Source organism: Rhineura floridana, chromosome 5 (assembly GCF_030035675.1).
Source record: "Rhineura floridana isolate rRhiFlo1 chromosome 5, rRhiFlo1.hap2, whole genome shotgun sequence".
In the NCBI taxonomy this organism is placed as follows: Eukaryota; Metazoa; Chordata; class Lepidosauria; order Squamata; family Rhineuridae; genus Rhineura; species Rhineura floridana.
The window spans coordinates 93,923,570-93,931,484 of NC_084484.1; the positions used below are offsets into that span (position 1 = coordinate 93,923,570).

Genomic DNA, 7,915 nt, shown 5'->3' on the forward strand with positions numbered 1-7,915 from the left:
TCCCAGTATGCAGCAGCTGGAGCGAGGTCAGGTGAGCAGCGCATCCACCACACCATCCACTATTGATGTCCACTTACCCCACATTTGACATCATGTATGTTATCAAGTGTGGGGGAGGCAGGCATGGTTTGAGGAAAACAGCCTCACTAACCAAACTGGGACCAGTGCCAAGCCTAATCTGGGCTGCAGGTTGGAGGTTCCCCATCCCTGACATAGACCCGGGATTTTACTGTGGACGATGCACCCTGGATCATAGAATCCTGCAGTTAGAAAGTACCTTGGAGGTCATCTAGTCTAGCCAGCTGCTCCATGGAGGATCTGCCATGCAGGTTGCAACTGTAGCATCCCTCTGCTTAAATACCTCCAGGGACGGAGAGCCTGACACCTCCCACGGAAATTGTTCCATTGTTCAACAGCTCTTTTGGTAGGAAGTTTCATATAATGTTTAAGCAAAATTTGCTTCCTTGCAATATCCACCCATTGGTTCTAGTGTCCTCTGGAGCAGCAAAAATCAAGCCTGACACAAACCCTGAATGGTAGGGATGGGGGAGGAATTCCATTCACCTCACATTTAAAGGCGAATCTATCAAATACAAAACAATATGAGAACCAAAACACAGCCATCTTTCAAGATTTGAACTTATCCAAATTTTGCAATGCAGTTCGCCTGCCAACCAACCAGTATTTACAAAAATGCAGATATATACATCTAGGGAAAGTGCACATAAAAAAGAATATAAGTGCAATTGCATACAAAATGCATTATATTAGGAAAAATTGGTTGCAAAAATGTGTAGGTTAGTCAAAGCTGCATACAAAACACGTGTTTAGTAGGAGAAATTCACACTAAACGTTTTTTTTTTAAAGTTAAATAATTTCAGAAACACAAATATAATACATTAGAAACAAAAAACAGAATGCTATAGAATCAAAATTCACACTAAAAGGCTGAAGACTTTTCATGAAGGTTTTTTTAAAGCAAATTGCTGCAGAAATGCAGAGAACTGAATTTTAGATTGGAAAAATGCAAAACAGAGAGAACCAAGACTGACAGATCTTTCCATCTCTCCTGGAGCAGCCCCTGGTTTAGATGAATGTGTCATTATTATGGCTGGGAATCAACGAACAGTGCAAGTGTCTTGGCTTTGGGAGGGCTTTGGATTTGTATTTCTCATACAGTCCCATAGCAGACTGCTTTTGAAATCGATCCTTTTATAGTGCAGGATCCAGGGCTTGGAAGATTACTTTTAAGAAGGAATAAATTACCATTACTGTCACATGGCCCCAAAATGGAATAAATTACCATTACAATTAGAATTGAATTGATAACTTTACAGTTACTGAAAAGTAATCTCTACAATTACACTTAAGTTACTTTTAAAAAAACCTAGAAGACCTACAAGGTGCTGGCCTTGGCTGCTGCACACCTAAATTGCCTAAATTATATTATAAATAAACACACACACACAGAGGGTAGTATAATAATTCTTATCCATAAGATGGCAGTGGTGGTCTCTCTGCTGATAAGGGAGGTGGGGAGGGAGGCAGAGGCCACTACTCAGATCTTTGCACATCAAACCAAGTGCAACCCCCTCCCCCACTCAGCCAAGAAGCATAATCTCTCTCACTTAACCACCTCCCAGACCCTGCTCTGCCACCAACTAAGGGACACCCACCCATGCAAACATTTTTCCCTGAGATGCAAAAAAGTTAAATCACTGCAAATGCCGCAAAGTAGCCAGGGATGGTGGAGGAGTCCACTTTGTGTGCCAAGTACAAACCCAGTATTCAAATACACACACACACACACGTCATCATTCACCTCCACAGTTCTTTATTCTGCTGCTGCCTCCTTCTCCTATGTTCTTGCCCTCCGGCTCCTTCTTCCACTCCATTCTTCTCCACCACCGTCCATTTTTTTAAACAATTGTTTTCTCCACTCCACCCCTGTCTCACTCTTCACCTCCTCCCTCGTTGCCTCCTACCCATCCACAGAGCACGAGGGAAGAGCAACACTGCACAGAAGCCCAGTTTGAGGCACATGATTTTCATCCATAGATCACAGGAGCTGAAGACTTCCCCTGCTCCCCATCCAAGTAATGGCCCAAAGTAATGCTGGAAACATCGCAATTATTTCTCAAAAGTAATAAAATCACTCCTCGTTCTATTACAATCAAAATGTAAAGGAATAACCCACGCTTTCCTCAAAAAAGGAGTGAATTACAAGTAATTTATTTTTTGTAACTAATTACTTCCAGGCTCTGGCAAGATCCACCATTTAAAGGAAAAGCCCTTGGAATGCCTACAATACAGTTGCTTTTTCTGACCCAGCCTTTATAATTAGCATGTGCAAAGGCATGAGCAGTTTCCCATGTACTATAACTGATGACAAGTAACACCCAGATCGGCCTAAACAACTCAGTTCCACTACTCTTCGTTGTAAACTGGGTATCCCATATACAGGTTTCTGGTGTTGGTGGCGGCGGCAGCTATCATAATCACCATCATCACCACATCCTGTTCCTAAACACAGCTAGTGTGTTGTTATTGTTGTTCATTAGATTTATATCCCACCCTTTCTCCCAGTAGGAGCCCAGGGCAGCAAATAAAACCACTAAAAACACTTTAACACATCATAAGAACAAACGTTAAAATATATTAAAACAAAACAACCATTAAAAACATTAACACCAAACATATTTAAAACATTTTTAAAAGCTTTAAAAATATTAAAAAGCAATTCCAACACAGACGCAGACTGGGATAAGGTCTCTCCTTCAAAAGCTTGTTGAAAGAGGAAGGTGTTCAGTAGCCGCCAAAAAAATAACAGACATGGTGCCTGTTTAATATTTAAGGGGAGGGAATTCCAAAAGGTTGATGCCACTACACAAAAGGTCCATTTCCTATGTTGTGCAGAACATACTTCCTGATAAGAAAGTGATCGACTGGGTATATAAGGGGTCAGATGGTCTTTCAGATATCCTGGTCTCAAGCTGTATAGGGCTTTGTACACCAAAACTAGAACCTTAAACTCAGCCCAGTAGCTAATAGGTAACCAGTGCAATTCTTTCAGCAGTGGGTTGACATGTTAGTGATACCGTGTCCCAGTGAGCAGTTGCACCACTGCATTTTGCACCAGCCGCAGCTTCCAGAACAAGCTCAAGGGCAGCCCCACAGAGTGCATTAGTAATCCAGCCTGGAGGTCACCAGTGCATGGACAACAGTGGTCAGGCTATCCCAGTCCAGAAACAGCCTCAGTTGTCTTACCAGCTGAAGCTGGTAAAAGGCACTCCTAGCCACTGAAGTCACTTGGGCCTCTAATGACAAAGATGGATCCAGGAGCACCCCCAGACTATGGACCAGCTCTCTCAGAGGGAGTACAGTAGGGCCCCGCTTATACGGCAGGTTCCGTTCTGGACCCCCGCCGTAAAGCGGAAAATGCCATAAAGCGGAACCTTCAATGGGCCGTGTCGCGTGAAAATGACGCGAAAATTATCCAAACTCAGGAACTACCAACCCACAGCATCTCCATGTTGCTAGGATTCAGACTCAGTTTATTGGCCCACCACTGAGTCCAGGCAGCAGTCCAGGGCTTGCACTGCCTCTCCCGATTCAGATGTTACAGAGAAATAGAGCTGGGTATTGTCAGTGTACTGCTGACACCTTGCCCCAAATCTCCTGATGACTGCTCCCAAGGGTTTCATATAGATGTTAAACAGCATGGGGGACAATATGATACCTTGCGGCATCCCACAGCACAACTGCCAGGGAGCCGAAAGACAATCACCCAATATCGGAACCACTGTAAAACAGTGCCTTCAATACCCATCTCACCAAGTCAGCTCAGAAGGATACCATGGTCAATGGTATCAAAAGCCACTGAGAGATCAAGTAAGAATAACAGGGTCACACTCCCCCTGTCCTTCTCCCAATAAAGGTCATCCATCAGGGCAACCAAGACCGATTCAATCCCATAACCAGGCCTGAACCCAGACTCGAATGAGTCAAAATAATTTGTTTCATCCAAGAGTATTTGCGATTGCTGCACCACAACCCTCCCAATCACCTTCCCTAAGAAGGGGGTATTTGCGACCAGGCGGTAGTTGTCGCAAACCAGTGGATCCAGGGTGGGCTTTTTCAGGAGTGATTGGATCACCGCCTCTTTCAAGGAGGCTGGAACCACTCCCTCCCACAACGAAGCATTGACCACACCCTGGATCCACTCAGTTAGACCCCCTCAGCAAGCTTTAATAATGCGAGAAGGGCAAGGGTCGAGAGGACACGCTGATGGCCACATCACTGCAAGCACCTTGTCCACATCATCAGGCTGCATCAACTGAAACCATTCCCAAGACGTTGCAGCAGACGTTGCACTGGACACCTCACTGGGGACTACAGTAGATGTGAATGAGGCATCAAGATTGCTATGAAGGTGAGCAACTTTACCCTCAAAGTGCCTTGCAAGTAGTTCACAGGTAGCCTCCAAAGGGTCTCAAACCCCGACAATATGGAAAAGCTCCACTGGATGGCTACTTCAGGATGTGATGGTAGCAGAGAAGTGGGCCTTCTATGCTGCCCTCACTGCCACACAGTAGGCATGGTTATGATGTTTTCCTCATGCCCAATCAGCCTCACAGCACATATTTTGCCACTTGTGCTTTAGCTGTCATCCAGCCTGTTTCATTGTTCTTAGCTCCCTGGTGTACCAAGGTGCAAACTGGGCTCCACAATGCCAGAGAGGGAGCTCGGGAGCAACCGTGTCAAGAGCCCAACGCTCCTCCCTGTTCCACAGTGTGACAAGAGCTTCAACAGGGTCATCTGCTCCTTCTACTGGGAAATCCCCAGGGCATCTAAGAATCCTGTAGATACCATTAGTCTCCAGGGACGTACCATCTTAATCTGTCCATCACTCCTGCAGGGGAGGATCAGAGTCATAAGTCTAAACTTCACCAGGAAGTGGTCTGATCATGACAATGGGGTCACATCCACCCCCCTATCTCCAGACCACCTCTTCCTCCATCTGGAGCAAAAACCAAGAAAAGTGTGTGCCCTGCCCTATGTGTCGGGCTGGTGACAACTTGAGACAGCCCCATGGTCGTCTTGGAGGCCATGAAGTCCTGAGCAGGAACACTAGAGGAAGCCTCAGCATGGGCATTGAAATCTCCCAGGACTATCATTCTGGGCTCCTCTAGCACCACAGCTGAGACAGCCTCCGCCAGCTCGGTCAGAGAAGCTGCCAGGCAGTAGGGTGGACAGTACACCAGCAGCAACCCTAGTTTATTGTCTCCTTGTTCTGATACCTGGTGCAGGCTCTCATAGCCAGCTCCAAGACAGAGTGGTTTCCTGGTGACAGAGATGGAAGTTCTGTTTCCCTACAGCCTGTGCTGGTGTATCCAAGTGGACAAAGCTGGGTCAGATCAACTCCTCCCAGCTCACCCACCCAGGGCTCGGTAATGCACACCAAATCAGCACCTTCATCCATGATCAAATCATGGATGAGAGTGGTCTTATTGTGTACTGATCTGGCGTTAAACAACAGCACACACAGGCCAGTGGGCACAGCAGATGAGCAATGAGAAACCTGACCATGAGAGGAGTGGGAGCGAGGAACAAGTCGCAGAAAGCCTTGCCCTCGTCTTCTATGGTAGTTCACCACCTCCCCAGGGCCATACCTCCCTCTACCCAGAATCAATTAAATTGGGGTGGCATCACCCATGTTCATCCTTACTAAGACTCTTCCTAAACACCTGATATGGACCCAACAAGAGCCCACCAACAAAACTTACCTGAACCAATTGTCCTAGTAGGCCTCTGAGAGAATTGGGAACAGTCAAACCCATTCAATATCTCTCACACAGGGCACATCTACTCCTTTCTGATGGGGAATTTTGTAGTTCATTGGACTGGGGAGGGAATTAAAGACACAGGCTTGCAGCAAAAAAACTAGGCCTTTATTGGATGACAAGCATACAGTTGGTCAGTCTCCCTCTTAGTGAGTGGAGAACTGCCACATGGTACTGGTTGCCTGGGGTTTTTATACATTTCAGGACAAAGACTTTAGCATCTACCAATCAGGAGGTTACACATCAGTATGACATAGGCACTACAGTACAATGAATTTTGCAATGTTCAGTACTTCACATAAAAGTACATTTTCGCCATGAGCTGAGTACTCCATCTAATGAGCTAAGCAATTTAGATAAGCGTTTTAGCTACTGCAATTTTTCCTATGTTTTAGAGAGTTCAGTTTCTATTCAGTGTTATCTTGTTTAGAGTACAAGCTGTTCCAAACAAACCAGCACAGTCAGGGAAGACAGTTCAAGAAGAAAAAGGGTTCTGGCAGGCTACTAAACTTATTAAATGTTAAACTAAACTATTAAAATGTTATAAACCTTTATAGCTTTATAAAAGAATATATTTTGCTTATTGTTTGTATATTTAAATTTTCCCCAACACCCCTGCCCGTCTCAGACCCAGGGAGAGCCAACCTTCTGCCAGTTACAGACTCTCACTCTGAAGGCATCTGGTGACTTTCTCCTATCATTCAGTTCACTGCACAGGCTCTCACCCTGTACAGGAACTACACAATCACCTTATGCCCTCCCCACTACCAATCTTCTCTAGATTAGTTATAAAAAAAATTGAAGGGGGTAGTGCCCTCGCCCTTGAGACTCCCTAAGGGGCTCAGCAAGGGGGCAGCCGGGCTTTTATGCCCCCTGACCCAGCCAGGAGCTGATGCAAGAGGCTGCCAGATTGACTGCAGCCTTTATCTGGAGTCAGGGTCAGGCAGGGGGTCCCAGTCCTTGCAGCACTTACCAGGGACTTCAGCTGTCTCAAGAGACAGCAACCCAGAGGAGCAAGCACACAAGCACCCAGCTGCTCAGGTACTGACTCCCAGGGCAGGTCTTCTCCAGTCTCCCAGTGCTGCAGCTGTTCGCCTGTTGATATGGGAGAGCTAGTGTGGTGTACCACATACATTGTTGAAGTTTGAGTTGACATTACTCAGCATGCCTACCTTGTAGGGCTGTTGGGTGGATAAGTTGGAGGACACCCAAGAAGGATTTCTTGACCTCCTTGAGGGAAGAGCAGAATACAAATGTGATAACCTTTAAAAAATGCTTCCTAGTAAATGTACTGAAGATCACAACTTAATATCTAGAAAGAAAAATGCTGGCATTTAAGCCTGTCCATGACTTCCAGCCCCCACACCCTCTGACTGGGTCATTATCCAAGCACCTAGAGCTAGGTCTCACAACAACCCTACAAGGTAGGTAAAACTGAGATAGAGACTAACATTCAGGGCCATTATGAGACGAGACTCATAGATGAGTGGGTTTAAGCTCCTGCTTTCCACTTCCAGATTTCCCACAGTGGCCAAATTTGCCACATTTGAAAGTCTTCCTTTCTACTCTTAGGGCTGCAGCTATGGAACCTAACTGTGTTTCCTCCAGAATGTACATATATGCTCTTAAGAAAATTATGTCATTCTTGGTACATTAGCTTTTCCAGTCCTGTCGCTGAAAATAGGTTCAGGGAGGCGGGGCAAAATGTCCAGGTGAGCTGGAAATAAACCCTGCTAAGAATCACAGATGCCATACTACCCTGAACACACCCGATCTCGTCAGATCTCGGAAGCTGAGCAGAGTCAGGCCTGGTTAGTACTTGGATGGGAGACCGCCTGGAAATACCGGGTGCCATAGGCTTAGAGGAAGGCAATGGTAAACCACCTCTGAATACCTCTTACCATGAAAACCCTACGAATATATCCAAAAGATTCATAGGGTCGCCATAAGTCATAATCGAAGGCATAAAACAACAACGAGAAGAATCACAGATACTTTGAATCAACATCCAATTAAATAAAAAAAGGGCATTTGGGGGAATACTAAAGTAAAGGGTCTGCTAAAAACAACCT

The 7,915-nt window shown here is 45.6% G+C and overlaps 1 pseudogene; it reads left to right on the top strand.

The window, feature by feature from the left end:
* The first annotated feature begins 7,585 nt into the window (after positions 1-7,585).
* On the top strand, positions 7,586-7,703 carry LOC133386323 (5S ribosomal RNA; annotated as a pseudogene).
* The last annotated feature ends 212 nt before the right edge of the window (positions 7,704-7,915 follow it).